The sequence below is a fragment of the Eriocheir sinensis genome, chromosome 27 (genome assembly GCF_024679095.1).
Source record: "Eriocheir sinensis breed Jianghai 21 chromosome 27, ASM2467909v1, whole genome shotgun sequence".
NCBI classification, from domain to species: Eukaryota; Metazoa; Arthropoda; class Malacostraca; order Decapoda; family Varunidae; genus Eriocheir; species Eriocheir sinensis.
This window is the reverse complement of record NC_066535.1, coordinates 6,774,322-6,793,779: the sequence shown is the minus strand read 5'-3', so window position 1 is coordinate 6,793,779 and position 19,458 is coordinate 6,774,322. Positions and strand designations below refer to the sequence as shown.

The window sequence follows — 19,458 nt, the reverse complement described above, 5'->3', positions numbered from 1 at the left end:
AGAAAGAGAAGAAGGTTAACGAAAAGCGTGGAAAAGGGAAACTGTTAGGAAAATAAATGTCAGGAAAGAGATAAAGGAAACAGGTAGGAAAGAGGTTGAAAAAAAAAGAGAGAAACGGCAAGGAAAAAGATAATAGAAAAATGATAAATGAAATGAAGTGAAGGAAAAAAAGGAGGAGTAACGAGAAGCATGAAAAAGATAAAATGTAAGGAAAATAAATGTTGGGAAAGAGAAGAAGGAAACAGGTAGGAAAGAGGTTGAAAAAAGAGAGAAACGGCAAGGAAAAGGAAAATAGAAAGATGATAACTGAAATGAAGTGAAAGAAAAAAAGGAGAAGTAACGAGAAGGATGGAAAAGATAAAATGTAAGGAAAATAAATGTTGGGAAAGAGAAGAAGGAAACAGGTAGGAAAGAGGTTGAAAAAAGAGAGAAACGGCAAGGAAAAGGAAAATAGAAAGATGATAACTGAAAGAGAAATGAAAAGAAGAGAGAGAGAGAGAGAGAAAAGAACATATAAAGAAAAGTAAATGCTAAGAAAGAGAAAAAGGAAATAGTTAGGAAAAAGGTTAGAAAAGAGAGAAACGGCAAAGAAAAAAGAAAATAGAAAGATGATGACTGAAAGAGAAATGAAAAGAAGATTAAAGTCATAACGAAGAGCTACAAGGAATTAAGAACAGAAGAGGAAAAAATTGATCTGCTTTACGAGCAAATACGCACAACAAAAGGCGAGAGGTGAAAAAAAATAGGTGTAGAAAAAAAAGGCAGGAAAAGGACGAAAGAGGAGAGGACATTTTTTATCATCAGAGGCGGCTTTAATTATGACGTCTGTTCCATTTACTTGCTGCCCTACTTTTTGCTTTTTATTAATGTTTTTTTTGGCTACTCACAAAGGTTTTATTTCCTCTCTCCTTCGCTGTCCTTTCCTTTTTTTCTTTCCTCGTTTTCTGTTCTTTCCTTTATTTCCTGTTCCTTTTATTTTGTTTCCTTTTTTTCCTTTCTCCTTTTCTTTTCTTTTTGTTCCTTTCCTTTCCATTCTTTTCCTTCCTTTCGTTTCCTGTCCTTTTCTTTATTCGTTTCGTTTCCTTTCCTTTCCTTTCCTTTCCTTTCCTGTTGCTTCCTCTCCTTTCCTTTCCTTTGATTTTCTTTCTGTTCCTTTCCTTTCTTCTTTTATCCTTTCCTTTCTGTTCCTTTTCTTTCCTTTGTTCCTTTTCTCATTGTTACTTTTCTTTCCTTTTTGTTCCTCTCCTTTCCTTTGTGTTCCTTTCCTTTTCTTTAATTTCCTTTCTTCTCTCCTTTTCTGTCTTTCCCTTCCTTTCCTTTCCTTTTTGCTCCTTATCTTTCCCTTCCTTTCCTTTCCTTTCGTTTCGTTTTGTTTTCTTACGTTTCCTTTCGTTTCCTTGTTTTTTTTCCTTTCCGTTTTTCCTTTCCTTTCCTTTCTTTTCCTTTCCTTTTTTCGTTTACTTTTCTCTTCTTTCCTTTTTCCTTTCCACTCCTTTCGTTTCCTTTCCTTTCCTTTCCTCGTTTTCCTCTTTTTTCTTTTCCTTTTCCTTTTCCTTTCCTTCCTCTTCCTCTGTGCTCCTTTCCTTTCCTTTCTGTTCCTTTCCCTTCTTTTCCTTCCCTTTCCTTCTTTTCCACTTTTCTCCACATCCTCTCATCATCATATTTTTTCTCTATACACCAATTGCAACTCACCGACATCATCTCCCATTCCCTTCTCTTTTATTTCCCTTTTCTTTTGCTCCTCTATTCGCTGCTTCTCTTACCCTCCCTTACTCCCTCTCTTCCCTTTCCACTTCCCTATCTCTCTCTCTCTTACAGACACACCAATGCAGTCAGATGTATTTCGTCATAATGTCTTATCTTCGTCACAGTTATCAACATTTTGCCACCTCGTCCTGGGCGTTCGTTGTTTACCACTTTTGTTACTCTGTTTCTGAACTTATCGCTCTATCGTTTGTCTCCGTGTCGTCTTCCTCCTCCTCCTCCTCCTCCTCCTCCTCTTCCTCTTCCTCCTCCCTCCCCTGTCCCTCCTCCTCCCTCCTGAGTATGTCTTTCCCTCCGCCGCTGATGAAAAGGAGAAAGTTTTGACAGGTGATTCTTCTTCTTCTTGGCCTTTTTTCCCATTCTCTCTTTCATCAGCTTTCACTGCAATCGGCACTGTTGTCATCTTTTTCCTTCCCGCATCATTGTTATCGTTCTTTTCTTCTCCCTTCACTTGTTTACTCCTCCTCCTCTTCCTTCTCTTCCTCCTCCTTCTTCTTCTTCCCGCTTTTCCTCCTCTTCGTTACCCTCATGTTCCTGCTCGTTTCACTCCTGCTTCTTCTCTCCTTCCTCCTCCTCCTCCTTTTTCTCCTGCTCCTCCTTTCCCCGTACTCTTCCTCTTTTATCCTTCCTTTTCCTTCTTCACTTCTACATCATCTTCGTCCTTCTCTATCTCCTCTTCCACCGCCACCACCACCACCTTACCGTCCTCCTCCTCCTAATCCTAATCCTCCTCTTCTACCTCCTCCTCTTCTACCTCCTCCTCCTCTTCTACCTCCTCCCTCTCTTCTACCTCCTTCGCCGTCCAGCATTGTTAATCATCACCTACATATTACATAGTGTCTCGCTCTGTTTCGTCTCCTTAGAAATTATTGGAATGCTCGGCCACTCTCATTCGTGAACGACCCCGCCTACTGAGGACTGGTATTGCCAACTCCACCGCGGCCACAGTACAGAGATTCCAGAAGTGATTATTTAGTCATGCAATGCTTTATGGAAGAGGAGGGACAGGGTTCTTGTTTCTCTATTCTTTTGTCCTTGAGTTGTCTTCTTTGCTGTTAGAAAATATTGCCAAAGCGACAATGTGGTAAGAAAATGAAAAAAACACGCCTATTCCATTTACCTGCTGCCTCCCTTTTCTTTTTATCAATGTTTTTTGGCTCCTCACATTTGTATTATTTCCTCTTTCCTTCACTTTCCATTCATCTCCTTTCCTTTCGTTTCATTTAATTTTCTTTCCTTTCCTTTCCTTTCCTTTCCTTTCCTTTCCTTCCTTTCCTTTCTTAGAACAGCAGAAACAAGAAACCAATAAAACTAATGGCAAAAATAATGAGGATAATCTCGTTACGTAAAAGTCGAAAACGTGGGCGAAGATGACGAGGAGAAAGAAGAAATAGACGGTGGCAATGACAACAGCGGCGAAAAAGAACAGCAACCAGAAGAAAGGGAAGAGAAAGAAAAAGAAAAAAAGAAGACATATGAAAAAGAGAAATGGAGAAAAAAGAAAAACAAGAAGAGGATGAAGAAAAAAATCCAGAAGCAGCAAAAACTAAAGCACAGCGACGAAAAAAAAACTGCAGGAAGAAGAAAAGGAAGTGGAAGAAACAAGAAAAAAATAAGACAACAGATTAAGAAGAGGAGGAAGAAGAAAAAAGGAGAAAAATTCAGAAGAGGAGGAAGAATAATAATAAAATAAAAAAACACAGCAGCAGCAAGAACTAAAGCAGCAGAGATTACAGTCATAAAAAAACTCATTAAAAAAGAAAAAAGAAAATTGCTCGCAGGTACTTTATCGCAGCAGAACTTAAACAACAAAAAACTAACACGGGTTGAGAGCGCCGCGCTGAGACGTTAATGGCCACCTTCCGAGTGTGATTAAAAAAAGATGAAAAGAAAGCAGCGAGATTGCGCCAACTTATCAAAAGAAGAAGCAGGCGCCCCTTCCACCCCTCCCTCCCTCACTTCTACCCCGCCTGAGGTCCTCGTAAACCCACGGAAGCTGAAGTGAAGGAAACAAACGCTGCCCGAGAAGAGAGGAAAAAATAACTAGAAGAAAAAAACAAATGCAGTAATGACGGGAGGGATATTCTACGCGAGGCAAGGGAAAGTAGCCAGGATAAAAAGTGGTGATAAGGAAGTAATAATGGAATGAAAGCTATTGGTGCTTCTGAGGAGAGGGGAGAACGACATTCCGGGAAACCATAACACGAGATATAAATCAGTCTCCAGTTGCTAAGGCGAGAGAGTGACGTGAGCCGAGCACGCGAGGGTGACACCGACGGCTCGGAGTTTACCGCTGGGAAGGACACGACGCGCGGGGGAGATGATAGAGGAGGAGGAAGAAGAGCAGGAGGAGAAGGAGAGGAGGAGAAGAGGATAAAATGAAATGAAAACAAGAAAACAAGAAGAAGAGGAGAACGAGCAGTAGTAAAACAAGAATAAGAACAAGAGTATAAGTAGTGAAAACGACTTGAAAGAGAACGACAACGAGAAGTAGAAAACAAACAAAAGAAGAAAGAGGAAAGGAAAGACATGAGAGGCACGAATGAGGAGGAGAAGCAGAAGGAAGGTCAGGAGGAGGAGGAGGAGGAGAGGAGGAGGAGGAGGAGGAGGAGGAGGAGGAGAAAGATAATTTTGGTGGGGGTGAGAGCAAGGGAGGTATTACAGAGGTTTGGGAGAGAGAAAGTAAGGAGGTGAATGCCAAGAGCTACGGCAAATGACCCCGTGAGAAAGGTGCAGCCTGCATGATGAGTTGTGGCTCGCGTGATCACCTCTGACCAAACATTACCAGCAGCCAGCCAGCCGTGCAGCGGGCGATCAATGCACACACGAGTGTGGGAGAGAGAGAGAGAGAGAGAGAGAGAGAGATTCTTGGTGTATTGAGAGGTTGTTTCCAGTCGCTGACTGCCTAGTACCTCCCAAAGAATTTTTCTTGGTACAAAATAACAAAGCTGAGCCCTTCAGTCCAGGCGGAAGCGGGACCAAAAGTGTTTGTTGTTAAGGTCAGGCGGTCAGGGAGGAAGCGTTGGTGCGCCGTATTTGTGATATGAATAGCAAAATGTAACCAAGGTCTGTTATTGCTCCGATCAAATGTTGTGGAGGTGATGACGATGACGATTTGATGTCTTTTGCAGGTTAATGTCCAGGATGCCTCAAGAGACGTGGTGACTGCCAGGCCGTAACGGACATGACTTGCTTCCATGGAAAAGGTTGGTCTACTTCTTATATCATAACATAAAATTTTACTTCCCCGTTACATTTTTAATTGACTTTGGAAAACTTTCTTACCTATATGATATTTTTTTGTGTTCTGTTTCGCTTTTATTATTTCAATATTTTTTTCATTGTCTTTTAATCTTCTTTACATTGTTTATATTGACATGTAATTTAAAACAGTGGCTTCCTTTTGCGCTGTATAGATAAGAATACTGAAGTGCCGCGGGATTAACTGGTGTCCTTCAGTACGAAGCGTAACTCGTTGACGAAAAGTCTCCCCGTGGTTTGACACGGGTAAGGGTTCCCGCAGTGGTCAAGTGCTTCGTAAGGGTTAATGGTGTCTTCCCGGGTGTGTTACGCAGGGGGTGATGGCGCCTCCCTCCAGGGCGTGGGCGGCGTCACGCGAGGCCGCGGGGTGTGTGTCAGGGCTCTACACTTTACCTCAAATATATCGTTCCGGTTAAGTCATTTGGCGAGCACGCAAGCGAGACCCATTTCCTTTTTCTTCTACCACTTATTCCCCTCAATCTAGATTTTTTTCATTTCCTGCGACGTTCATTTCCCTTCCGCCCCTGAACATAAAGTCTTCTGAGGTCTTGTTCCCCATGGCATCCCGTTGTTCACCCTCCGGCTTGACTGACGTGATTCTCTGCCACTGGGATTTGTTGGAGGGTCTCAGGGTCTCAGGCACTCCACACGCTACTCGGTGGACGGGAAAGGGTGATCACGAAAACCTCTGTTCGTGCGGGACTCGTGTATTTATGGGAGTATTTGTTTCCATGTTTTGATCTGTTGCGTGAAAGTTTATTGTTTCTTTTATTGGGTTTCATCACGCTTGGCACGCATCCCTCAGGCCCCGAGGTGTGTGTGGGTGTGGAAAGGGAATATATGATAGGGGGAGATGGACGGGTGCGGCTGATCTAAACTCGAGATTTCTGCCACTTCCGTGTGGGTGAGATTATCGAGCCGTGTGCACCAACCCGTCATTGCTCGAGAGTAATGGCGTGCTTTGAGCTTCATGTGCTGTTTTTTTTTCTCGTGCTCATAAATGTTTCTACTCTGACACCCTTACTGCTTCTACCTCCAAAACAACAACAAAAAACAACAAAATTACTGGTACTACATTATACTACTACTACTACTACTACTACTACTACTATTGCTGCTATTACTATAATTTCCAAAGCTGTACTGGTACTACAACAACAACTACTACTACTACTACTACTACTACTACTACTACTACAACATAAAGATACCTCCACCCATGTTTATTTTCCCAACACATAATCATGGAGGGCTCCATAGCTTGGAGGTCATTAGCCCCAACTCTGTTCGCTAATGACTGTGGCATCCAACCATATCACTACTACTACTACTACTACTACTACTACTACTACTAGTACTACTACTACTACTACTACTACTACTACTACTACTACCACTACTACTACTACTACTACTACTACTACTACTACTACTACTACTACTACTACTACTACTACTACTACTACTACTACTACTACTACTACTACTAAAAAGATACCTCCACCCATGTTTATTTTCCCGACACATAATCATGGAGGGCTCCATAAACTGGAGGTCATTAGCTCCAACTCTGTTCGCTAATGACTGTGGTATCCAACCATATCACTAGTACTACTTATCACTAAATCTATACATAACACCATATCATCTATTGCGTCTAGATCTCCCTTTCCTTCCCTACTCACATCGCTCCCGACCCACCCTAATGTCACTCTCCACCATTGTGGGCTTATAGTCCATATTGGAAATGTTGGTGGCTTTTGGGCCAGAGTGTCTGGTGCCCCGGAGACATAGGATGGCCGACCTGAGCTGGGAGAACGAGAGGCAACACCTCATCCAGGCGACAACGTGGCTCCTTGGCTGATGCTTCTTTTCTGAGATCAGTTCCACGCGTCGTGCGTAGAAGCATCGGGCCCTGGGACCCATTCCGCAGAATGTGGTGAAGACGAGGTGGGTGAAGCTGCCCTGATCCACATGCTGGATTCTGTTACCGTATGCCCTTGTTTTCTCCTGCTCGTTCCTGTGTTGCGCGGCCTCCAGTGGCAGCAATCGGGTTGAATATGCGGATGTCCATGAATGCCCGCTGTCCGCGCACCCAGAATCCGCGGGCACTTACATAAACCCGTGCCTCATGTGAAGTATTGGCCGTCCTGTATCTAAGGTGTTCACCGTCCAGGGGGAGCAGTGCCGGCTCGGTAGTGACGTCTACTACTACCACTACTACTACTACTACTGCCATTACCTCTGCCACTTCTACTACCAGCACCACCAGCACCACCACTATTACCTTTGCAATCTCACACGCACACCATCATCACAACCCTAATAGCATCGTCATACCATTAACAAAAACAAACAGCGGCAACGTGAGCGCCATGAAGTAGTGGTGCATGCTAAGGAGGCTCACTGAAGCAGGTCGGGCGGCGGCGGCGAGCTGTCGACAAACATACACACCGTCGTTCCGGGCTCGCCAGCAGCGCCTCCTCCACACCCTCCACTCCCTTGCATGTCTCACTGACGTTTTGCATCGGCACGCACACACAAGCTCGACCTAATTTTTACATAGTTTCTCCTTCCGTCTTAGAAACAGGTCTGAGTTGCCGATGTTTACACTAGAGACGAATAGCGTGTTTTAAGAACAACTCGTGGCCATAGATAAAAAAAGGTTTAGATCAACGGTAGTCTCAATGGATAGCAAATAGCTACTTTTTTACTCGTTCGGTATGTCGGCGAGATATTCATATAGGTCGGTTATTATCCCTAGAGGTAATGGTTTTCCTGATGGTGCGCCGTAGTCCCGTAGGGTAATGACAATAATCACCGTCAGTAATCATAAATTTGCTTCCTTATTCATGGATGTACTTTCGTATTTTCTCTCCACGTATTCTCTCGTGTGTGTGTTCCATAATTATTCTTCCTCTGAAGTTATGGGTGTTTATCTGATTTGTTTGTGTCCTATTTTTTTTGCCTTGTGCTTAAGTATTCTCTTTAATGTCACCTATCCCTTCACTCATTTCTACCCCTGCTGTTTTTCTGTTTGTCTGTCTGTCTAGTTCTTTCTTTCTCTCTATCTTTTCTTTCCTTCTTTGTCTGTTTTTCTATGTGTCCGTCCGTCTGTTTATCTTATCTGTCTATCAGTTTATCTGTCTTTCTATCTGTCGTGTGTGTGTGTGTGTGTGTGTGTGTGTGTGTGTGTGTGTGTGTGTGTGTGTGTGTGTGTGTGTGTGTGTGTGTGTCTGTCTGTCTGTGTGTTTCTCTCTCTCTCTCTCTCTCTCTCTCTCTCTCTCTCTCTCTCTCTCTCTCTCTCTCTCTCTCTCTCTCTCTCTCTCGTTCACTTTTCATGGGGCGTTCTTATTCACGTGCCGCCCATCGCCTCACCCTCCTTCGCCCCGCCGAGCCATTCATCACTGGCGCCTCATCTCTTATTCACCGCCGCCGCCTCGTTCATCGCTGCTCATCGCTTGCCGGCCATCCGTCAGCCCCACCGCACGCCGCTCATTATTCCATGCACTCCCACCACCTGCCTATAAGCTTGTGCCTGCCTCCTGCCTGCCGCTCCGTCCCGCTCCGCCCAGCCCCGCCGCCGCCGCCTCGTCCGCCTCCTCCCACACCATTTTAGTGTTGCTTCCTGACCTTCCATCATTACCTTCTTCTCCTGTGCTTCCTCCTTCTCCTCGACCTGTTTTGTTTTTTGTTTGATTTTGTTGTTGGTCTTCTTGTTCTTCTGGTTCTCCTTCTCATTGCTCATCCTTTCCTCCTCCTCCTCCTCCTCCTCCGTCTTCTCCTTCTCTTACTTCTCCTCCTATTTCCATTTTCCTTTTCAACCTGTACCACAACCCACAAAACTCACACACACACACACACACACACACACACACACACACACACACACACACACACACACACACACACACACACACACACACACACACACACACACACGTTTTCTTGTCAACAGAATAAGAAAGAGGGAACGGAAAAACGTCGACAACAGCAATTCTTTTCTTCCGTTCCGTCAGCGACACGTTTGTTCTCTTTTCTTCTCTCTCGTCTTCCCGCGTTCGTCCGCCCTCTTAACCTTGCTTGTTTTTCTCCCACACGTATATATATATTTTTTTTTTACATTTCTTTACCTATACAAATATTTTTATTCTGTATTTTTTTTCTACGTGTGTGTTTGTGTATGTTTTATTTTTATTTTTATATTTTTATATTTTTTTTACTTTCTCTATATTAACTTTACTCGAGTCTCCTCTACCTGAACAAAATCGTGGTTGCCTTTTATTGCTGTTGCGCATGGAAATATTTTTGATGTATACCGCCACATTTACGTATATATTTCTTAAGATTTCTTATTCAGATGGAGTTTAGAAAAGGAGAATGTTGAGGAGGAAAAATAAAGGTGGTAGGTAGTGAAGTAGGCAGCAGCAGGTAGGGGGTAGGAATGTTATTGTAGGGAGGAAGGTTCACAATTCCTAGTGACGCAACGGGAAACGGAAGGAATGTGTTTGTGAACTTGGAGATTGTTACACATTGTAATATTACTCGTGGAGGAGGAGGAGGAGGAGGAGGAGGAGGAATACTTTCATATCCTTATTGTTGGTGTTGATGCTGTTGTGATGGCTTTCCTGGACTGTCAGGTGGTTGATATTTGATCTCAGGTTAGTTATTTATTCAGAAAAGAAGAGAAAAAAAAACCATGAAGACTTGTCACTCCTCCTCTGTCACAGTAAACATGCTGATAATTTTCACGTTTCTTCGTAAGGCTTACATCATTGGTGTTATTAGTGTTGAGGCGCGGCAAGAGGATTGGATGACTAAAAGCAGCTGCACCAGAAAACTATTAATGGTAAGCAATCACTAACGAACCAGTAAATTTAACCGATCCTCCTGTCATGCACCGCCAGTGGTCTCGATCGACTCCAATTTCTCGAGTTTTGCGTGTTTTCAGGCCGTAGAGAATTCAGCCAAGTTTCAAGTCTTTAAATTAAACTGCTAAATGAGAAATACAGATTCTTAGTGTACCGTGCCAATGAAGTATTCTGACATTTAGTACAACTTGCTTTGTTCAGCTAAGACATACGTACTAAGACACATGTACTAAGACATACGTGCGAAGGTTCCTCTCTACACGCATTCTTGATTACTATAACCATGAAAAAAATCGTGAAAGACTTGGTCGTAAATATCTTGAAAATTATATATATTATAAGGATATTTGTTTATCATGTTTTGGAGATGTGAAAAAAAAGTAAAAATAAGTTGTTTGATAATTATAATCAGAAACGTTTCTTCTTGAGCCGGAGGAGCTGGTTCTCGAATCTTACACCGTCATCTTTGAGACACTGAATTAGTTTGTACCATGTAATTTTTCTTAAGATCGTTTCCTTTGATGTCGAACTTTTCAGTCTGTGGTTTATCGTTACCTCCGTTTACCCGTGTCAGGTAAAGAGGGTCGGGTTTGCCAGTGGTCTGTTTTCAATTTTCTTGGTTAGGCTGCGTTGCGCTGACTGTCCGCTAGGACCTTCACATCTTCGAGGAGAGTTGTCGGTTCCTTTTGACGTATTTATAATTTTAGGAAAAATAGGAGGAATAGGAGGGGGAGAAAATGAATGGTGGGATAATAATAATATTTAATATTAATAATAATAATAATAATAATAATAATAATAATAATAATAATAATAATAATAATAATAATAATAATAATAATAATAATAATAATAATAATAATAATAATGCTACTACTACTACTACTACTACTACTACTACTACTACTACTACTACTACTACTACTACTACTACTACTACTACTACTACTACTACTACTAATAATAATAATAAAATAGTAATATGGAGAGAGAGAGAGAGAGAGAGAGAGAGACACACACACACACACACACACACACACACACACACACACAGGCGAAAGCGTGTAGGCGAGGTGGGGCAACGTTGGTCATTGGCTTCGTTACCTGAGTGTTCCGATCACTCGAGGCGCAGGTAGATCGAGGTGTGTGTGTGTGTGTGTGTGTGTGTGTGTGTGTGTGTGTGTGTGTGTGTGTAGAGAGAGAGAGAGAGAGAGAGAGAGAGAGAGAGAGAGAGAGAGAGAGAGAGAGAGAGAGAGAGAGAGAGAGAGAGAGAGAGAGAGAGAGAGAGAGAGAGAGAGAGAGAGAGAGAGAGAGAGAGAGAGAGAGAGAGAGAGAGAGAGAGAGAGAGAGAGAGAGAGAGAGAGAGAGAGAGAGAGAGAGAGAGAGAGAGAGAGAGAGAGAGAGAGAGAGAGAGAGAGAGAGCGCTTCCCCGCCTGTTCATCGGTGAGTGAGACAGATTCAAGTTCAGGTTCAGAATGGAGTATAGTGTGTCTTGTCTATTGTTTTACCAGTGGGCGCTCGGGGCGGAGGCGTGAGTGGGCACCATCCGTCACGCCTCGCCACGCCCCCACACTCATGTTCGGCGTAATGGCGCACTACCACCACCCGGACGCTGCTCTCACCCTCTTGAAGACTCTCAGAGGCTTGGGAAAGAGACTAGAATAACCGGAGATGGGAGCATGGAGAGCATCTACTTATGGTTGATTCGGTGATGAATAAGAAGAGGATGAGACAAATTCTTTCGGAGGAACAGCAAGAAAGGAAACGTGAGGTGAAATGGCATAGAGGGAAGGAAGTGGGAATGAGAAGATGATACAGGAAGAGGAAAGTGAAAGAGAAGTGGGACAATGATCAGGAATAGTTACATTCAAAGATGGAAAGCGTGCGGATAGAAAGACTATGAAGCAATTGGGAGTATTTGAAGGTAAAACGGAAAAAAAAAATATCAGTATGGACACCAACAATAGGTTTTAGAAATATTTAATGTGTACTGGAAATATCTGACACACACTCACCCCCCCACACACAAACACCTCCACACACGTCCCCACCTTACATTAAATATTTCTCCTTCGCACGTGTTATCATAAATAGTTTCTTATAAAATAATGATGAGTAAGAAAAAGCAGGAATTTGTACTCACTGCTAAAGATTTCCATTATTAAATACTCTCGTGCGTGTTTTTGACGTCCACGCGCCAAACACGAGCTTTGTGAAGGATACACACACACACACACACACACACACACACACACACACACACACACACACACACACACAGACAAAAAAAATGCGTAAAACAAACACAAAGATTCAACAGTAACTCACCTTAGGGGGAGAGAGAGAGAGAGAGAGAGAGAGAGAGAGAGAGAGAGAGAGAGAGAGAGAGAGAGAGAGAGAGAGAGAGAGAGAGAGAGAGAGAGAGAGAGAGAGAGAGAGAGAGAGAGAGAGAGAGAGAGAGAGAGCATTACTGTCCCTGTAAATTCTCTCTAATCCCCTTGTGAAGCAGTTAAATCCGACACACTTTAACTCTGATCCCTATGTTTATGATCTCGTCGTGTACTTTACTCCTAAGATTTTCCGGAAACGACATGAATGGCACGTGTTTTGGACTCGTATTAAGTGGTGGTATTTATTTTCCGGGAGCTCTTGGTAATTCCTCGTATTTTTATCCTACTTCGTAATCATAAGTGTAAACAAAAAAGATATATATCCCATTCACTATTTTCTTCGTCGTAAAATCTCTGGCTTAGTGTTACTCTGGAGCGTGATAACTCATAACTCTAAATAATTTGTTTGTATTTTCCTCTTTTTCGCACTTAAACACTTATTATTTTATTGTTTTATGGTTCATTTTGTATTCTCTGACTATATTTTTAATCGCCCGGCTAGAGACAACTTTGCACTAATGAATGTGAAACCTGATACATTTATTTCTGGAAGATTCACTCGTGTGTGTGTGTTTGTGTGTGTGTGTGTGTGTGTGTGTGTGTGTGTGTGTGTGTGTGTGTGTGTGCGGTGTAGTTAGTACCTGTTATCATTTGTAGTTGTTTGTGTACTGACGTGCTTATCACTCACACAAAAGATTTATGAGCTGCAAACGTCCTGACGGAATAAAAATGAGTGGCAGTTAATTTCAATGCAGAGAGAGTGTGTGTGAGAGAGACCCACAGACAGAGAGACAGACAGACGAATAGAGATACATACCGAATACATGTAGCCTGACCGTAGTTACACACACACACACACACACACACACACACACACACACACACACACACACACACACACACACACACACACACACATACTTCCGTGCTTTATGACGTATCAGCCACACCTGACACCATTAAACTCGTGCACGGCCACAAACACCTCGCCCGCACGCTCACCTTTCCCTCATCAATCACACGTCGGCGACCGCTACCCTACACCTGCCCACCAACCCCACACCTGCCCACCTGCCTACCACCTGTGCGACACCCTTGCCTTTCCTGCCTCCGTCCCTTGCTTCCTTTCCACTCACCCTCTCACCCTCCCTTTCACAGTGTCACTTGGTCTTCCCTCCTTCGCTTTTTTCCCTTCCAAATCTACCTTTTACAATGCCTTTATTTAATTTCCTCCCTTATCACATTTTCTCCCTCGCCTCTTGCTCCTTTTCCTGCCTACTTTCCACACCGGCTTTCCTTTCTTTCCTCCTTCAGTCACCCCTTCCTGCACCCTATCCTCCCTTAGTTCCTTATCTCCTTTTCTCTCAGCCTATCATGCCTACTTTTCAGAATGCTCTCACACCGCACCCTTCCTCACTCTACGCTTCCCTGCCCTGCCATCCCCGTCCCTACACTCATCCTCTTACTGGTTCACTCTTCCGATCCCGTCGTGTTCCGCCTCTCGTGGGTGTGAGTGGGTTAGCCCGCTTATACAGGCAACGTGTCGGTATAATCAGGCAGAGGGATGGCCGGGCAAGGGAGCACATGAATTAAAGCTTGACAGGATGTACGGAAATAGCGGGTGTCCATAATCTGATTTTTCCGGGCTGCGTGTGTGTGTGTGTGTATGTGTGTGTGTGTGTGTGTGTGTGTGTGTGTGTGTGTGTGTGTGTGTGTGTGTGTGTGTCCCTTTACTTTTGTTTATTTAAATATCCGTTTACCTTTCCTTTTATTTGTTTATTTATGTCTATGATTATCTGTATGTGTGTATCTGTGCCTGTTTGTGGCTGGTTGTCCGTGTTTCCTTCTGTTCATCTATCTGTTTTGCCTCTATCTATATATTTCTGTCTGCGTCTGTTTTTTCGTCTGTGTTCCTCTGGTTGTCTGTGTCTGTCTGTCTTTTTCTGTTTGTCTTTCTCTTTCCCTTTCTCTCTCGTTTATGTATCCTCACTCATCCCAAAAGCTAAATCCGGGTGTCACACAGGGCCGCGCTTAAAGCTGATGATGTGGCGGCGCGAGTCCCAAAAATAAAAAGGGAAGGGGATATTAGGTGGTTGTTGACAGTCGGACTAAGCGTGCGGTCAAACTAATGGGCGATTTGGTGGCTATCGTTAATAATGGAGTGAGTACTGTGTTGCAGTGGCAGGTTTGGGAAGGTGAGCAGTGTGTGTGTGTGTGTGAGAGAGAGAGAGAGAGAGAGAGAGAAGTGGGAAGAGAAGGTCGAGTGGGGGGAGGTAAAAACACTGCCTCGCCGACTTAACACGATTACCTGATGAGTAGGAAGGTAATTTTTTACGCTCCTTTATTCTTCCCGAAATGTTTTGTGTCCCTGAAGGCCGAGGAAGGAGCATTAGGGTAAAAGGGTAAGCTAGGATTTTGGTTTTCCTTTGCTTCTCTCCGTCCACGTCTGTCTGTCCCTTTCCTCCGTTGTCTCTCTCTCTAGCTCTCTCTGTTTGCTCTCCACGCGACCTCTCCCTTCCTACTGATTGTCTCTCCTACCTGGGCGCAGACGATTCCCCATTCAGCCACAATTACCATCACATTACACCTAATCTTCCCTTCCCACTCCTATCATACACACACACTGCTTTCCCTCTCTTCCTATTCCCCTCACGCCTCTCTCCCCTTTTTCCCGTCCTTTGTGTCTCCCCAGGGTGGTCCGTCAGCGTTATGCAAAATATATCACCCAATCAAGCAGGTCAAACACCATCGGGGGCCACATTTGCACACTTTGGCGGGCACACTGGCGGCGCTGATTGCTGCGGGACCTCACCTGTGTGTCTGGGGAGTAAGTGAGTGCCTGGCCTGTGGACGGGGCGCAGCGCTGCAACCATTTCTCTCTCCCGTAGCCTCCCTCCTTCCCTCATCCCAGGCTCCCCATCACTTCCACCATCCTTACCTTTCATCCTCTCTTTCCTACCCACCATCCCCTCTCTCTTCATCCTCCATTCCCTTCTTCTCTCTTCTCTCCTCTCCTCCCCACCATCCCCCTTCTCTTCATCCTCCATTCCCTTCTTTTCTTTTTTCTCCTCTCCTCTCTTCTCCCTTTTCGTCCCGCTCTGATGCACCTGTTTCCCTCAGGCAAACGAGTGGTGAATGTGGTCGTAGTGGCGAGCTTGGTGCTGAGGGAGGTTTTGATGGGGGGAGCGGGTGGGGCTGCGAGGGGCTTCTGACAATACAGCTTCCCTTCTCCTCCTCCTCCTCCTCCTCCTCCTCCTCTTATCCGTCTCTTCTTGTCCTGACCCGCACTTACTTACGTTAGTTGTGGTTTTGTTTGTATACTTAGTTTGTTGTACTTTGCATTAATTTTACTTGAGTTTCGGGTTTCCTATTATTCATGTTTTTTTCTTTAAATCTTCTCGTGTAGGTTTTGCTGTAAGCTCATTCAGGCTGGTTGGGGTTTTGTCTGTACCTAAATTGTGATACTTTGCATATTTTCACCTCAATTTTGGTTCCCCTTTTTTTTGCTACTCATTTTTATATTTTTTTGGCTATTTTTTGCTGCTATTATTTTGGAGTTTCTGGCCTATGAGAATAATATAATAACCATGGTGAATATTTCTTTCTGATTAATGGTCTGCGTTTGTTTTTTCTCCTTGATTTGTGTATTATGGGGAAGATAACCTGTAAATACTGACTCTATTGTCCCCTGCACTATATATACTCTCTATCTGGTATTCCCGGCCACGGTATTGTCTTTCCTCGTAATTTTTCTTGCGTCTATTGCTGCGGCATTCCGTGTTTCAGTATTCAGTATTTTTTCCCGGACGGCATAAAGCCTGACATTGTGCGCCGGGATTCTGCAAGGCAACAGGGATACGCCGGGAACTGGAGGCATATGTTTTTGTGGTTTTATGGTGTTTTGCTCCGCATTGGGTCATCCTTGATTCAGAAAAGCGTGCACGGAGGCAAAGGATGAATTACTAACTCCAGAATACCCAGATGAGGTTGAGGTTGAGGTCAAGGGCGTAAAGACACTTCTCCTTTTTTCGTGCTATTTGTAGGAACCCGTAAAATTTTGGTGTTCTAAAGTGTCCTCTATCCCACCCACGCAGCGGTCCGGCTTTCCCAGGTGTTGGGGGTAATGAAGAAACACAGGTGGCTACGTTTTCCACCTGTTGGCGCTAAAAGGATTAACCTGGTGAATGATTGTGAGTTTTGTTTGTAGCAGCTGAACCGCCTGGACCATGCTTTGTTTGCTTCTGGCTTTTGTGGTGTTGGAGTGTGGCTGTTTTGTGTTTACTGTGTGTGTGTGTGTGTGTGTGTGTGTGTGTGTGTGTGTGTGTGTGTGTGTGTGTGTGTGTGTGTGTGTGCTTCCGTGCGTGTGTGTGTTGATAATTACTTTACTGAGACAATTGGCCAATCAGGAGGCTTCGTTAAAAGTTTGAGATAGAGAGAGTAAAAAAAAGTTTTCAGCAATCAGAGATAACTTTTCTAAACCTTGTGAACGTATTGATTAATTGAGTGTGTGTGTGTGTGTGTGTGTGTGTGTGTGTGTGTGTGTGTGTGTGTGTGTGTGTGTGTGTGTGTGTGTGTGTGTGTGTTTGCAATTTTTGTCTTCTTTTGTGTTGTTGCTGTATCGTGAAATTTAAGTAAAAGTAGCTTTGTCTTTTGTCTGTGATTGAATTCTTTTTGGTTTTCGTTTTGTTTGCTTTAGTTTGGGTGTCTTAAAAATACAACAGGAAGCAACTTGTAACAAAAAACAAAAGATAAATAGTTTTTACCTCTCCTGTTATTCCGATTCTTACCTGACCCCCTTCCCTTCCCTTCCCTTCCCTTCCCTTCCCATCCCTTCCCTTTCTTTATCCTCCCTTCCCTTCCCTTCCCTTTCTTTCTCCTCCCTTCCCTTCCCTTCCCTTCCCTTCCCTTCCCTTCCCTTCCCTTCCCTTCCCTTTCTTTTCTTTCTCCTCCCTTCCCTTCCCTTCCCTTCCCTTCCCCTTCCTTTCCCTCCTTTTCCCTCCCTTCCCTTCCCTTCCCGTACCATTCCCCTAACAAGACCACCAACTCAACCATCCTTGCTCGTGGTGGTGTCTGCCTAAGCCTCGTTTCCATGTACCCGGTTGTTGAGGTCGGGACAGTGCAAGTCATGGTGGCAGTGCTGGTCGTGGTAGTGGTGCAGGTGACTCGCCCTTCCTACGCTAGTGTCGCCGCTACTGCCTCGTGTATGCTGATGTGCGCCCGTGTATTTGTGTAAAGTTGTGCATGGTCGGGTGGTTGTGGTGGTGGTGGCGGTGGTTGTGGTGGTGTGTCGCAGGGGTGGCGCAGCTTGGGCGAGGCTCCGGACATAACTTTGTTCCGGGACTGTTTGTGTGGAAATGGTGTTGTCCAAGAGCTTCAGCGGCCTAAACTTCCTCCTCCTCCTCCTCCTCCTCCAGCCGCTTCACCGCTGCCTCTACCATCACTGACTTCACCACTACCATCTCTACCATTTCCACCTCTGCCTCTCTTCCCTCCGTCGTGAATTATCATCATCACCATCACCATCATCCTCACCATCACCATCATTTTCTCTTTTCTATTTGACTCATGTAATTTCTTTTCGTATTTTTTTCTCAGCTGATTATCACTCCTAAGTTTTCCATTTCTTCCCTTTTCACACTCTCTCCTCCTCTTCTTTCTTCTCCCTTTCTTTCTATTCTTCTTGCACCCACTACTTCATGCTTATACCCATGGAAATATGAATGGATATACATGTACTCTCCCTGCTCTCCTTTCCCTCTCCTCCATCATAACATCACCACCATAACCACCACCGTAACCACCATTTGTCCCAGAGAAGTGGAGGTTTAGTGGAAGGACGCTAGATGGCATTGTCTGTAATATGAAGGCGGAAGCATAGGTACGGAGACTGTGGGCTTGGGAATTAGTATGAAGAAATGGTTCCACTGTGAGAAGTGTGGAATATCGTAAGACCGTTTTGTATGTCATGGATGTAAAACGAAAAAAAAACCGTATGAATGGGAGTATCAAGTGAAAATGCGGATATTATGTGAATCAATGGAAAGCACGGGCAGACCAGTCGGTCGAATGATATGGAATCTATTGCATATTGTATTGTATTGATTGATAGATTGATTGCTCTATTCATGCATTCATTCATTCATTCACTCATTCATTCGTTGACTGCTATTTTAGGTGTGTATCTGTGTGTGTATGTGTGTGTGTGTGTGTGTGTGTGTGTGTGTCCGTCTCTCTCTCTCTCTCTCTCTCTCTCTCTCTCTCTCTCTCTCTCTCTCTCTCTCTCTCTCTCTCTCGTGTGCTCAATATTCAAATGTATGCGTGGAGGGAAGCACACGGAGTCACTGTACGGAGAGAGGAACAACATTTTCCTCTCAGGGTCACCTCCACCGTGACGAAGGGAACGACGGCGCCTCCAGGAAATAAAATAAAACGCCCAAGAATAAGAAAAAGAAGGAACGAGGGAGAGAGAAGGGAAGAAAGTAGAGCGAAAGGAAGAGGAAAAAAAGGACTGCTACACCCTCCAGCGTTAGGCCTCACCAATTTTCTCGCCATTTTCCCTTCACTCGCCGTCAATTTTCGTCAATTTTCCCAGCGGTAGGGAAGATGTAAACATATCAGTCAGGCGGACTCGAGAGCGGTTGGCGTTCGAAAGCAGAAAGGGGAAGGGAAAGGCAAGGCGTCCGGGGAGGAAGTGGTCTGCGAGGAAGGGAAAAAATGTCGAAGGAAACAAGCCAAAAAAGGAAAAGGAAGCAGAGAAAGGGAAAAATGAAGAAAAAGAAGAAAAGGGAAATGAAAGGCATGGCTCACAAAAGGAAAATGAAAGCAAAAGGAAGAATAAAAGAAAAAAGCAGAAGGTAGAAAAACATGTCGAAGTATGCCAACCAAAAACGGAAGAAGAATATGTCTTGGGGAAGAAAACAAAGTGTCAAATGAAAGAAACGTAAAAAGTAAGAAGTAGAAAGGGGAACGAAAAAGAAAATTCAGAAAGGGGAAGGAAAAAGGAAAGCGTCGAGGGTGGAAGTAATCTGGAGGTTGATAGATAAATGTAAGAAACAAAACAAAAGTAAAAAAAAGCAGAAAAAGGAAAAAATGAAAGAAAGAGATAACGAGCGGAAATGGGAAGGGAAAGGCAAGGCGTCCGGGGAGGAAGTGGTCTGGAGGAAGGGAGAAAT

At 44.1% G+C, this 19,458-nt stretch overlaps 1 long non-coding RNA gene across 1 annotated transcript in view; it reads left to right on the top strand.

Annotated features, from left to right (window-relative positions):
* The window catches only part of LOC127004303 (uncharacterized), a 37,902-nt gene extending 20,882 nt beyond the window's left edge, over positions 1-17,020 (top strand). The window contains exons 3-4 of the long non-coding RNA XR_007757745.1: positions 4,896-4,970; positions 16,381-17,020. This is a non-coding gene — a long non-coding RNA (uncharacterized LOC127004303). The remainder of the gene's footprint in view (positions 1-4,895; positions 4,971-16,380) is intronic.
* Positions 17,021-19,458: the final 2,438 nt, after the last annotated feature.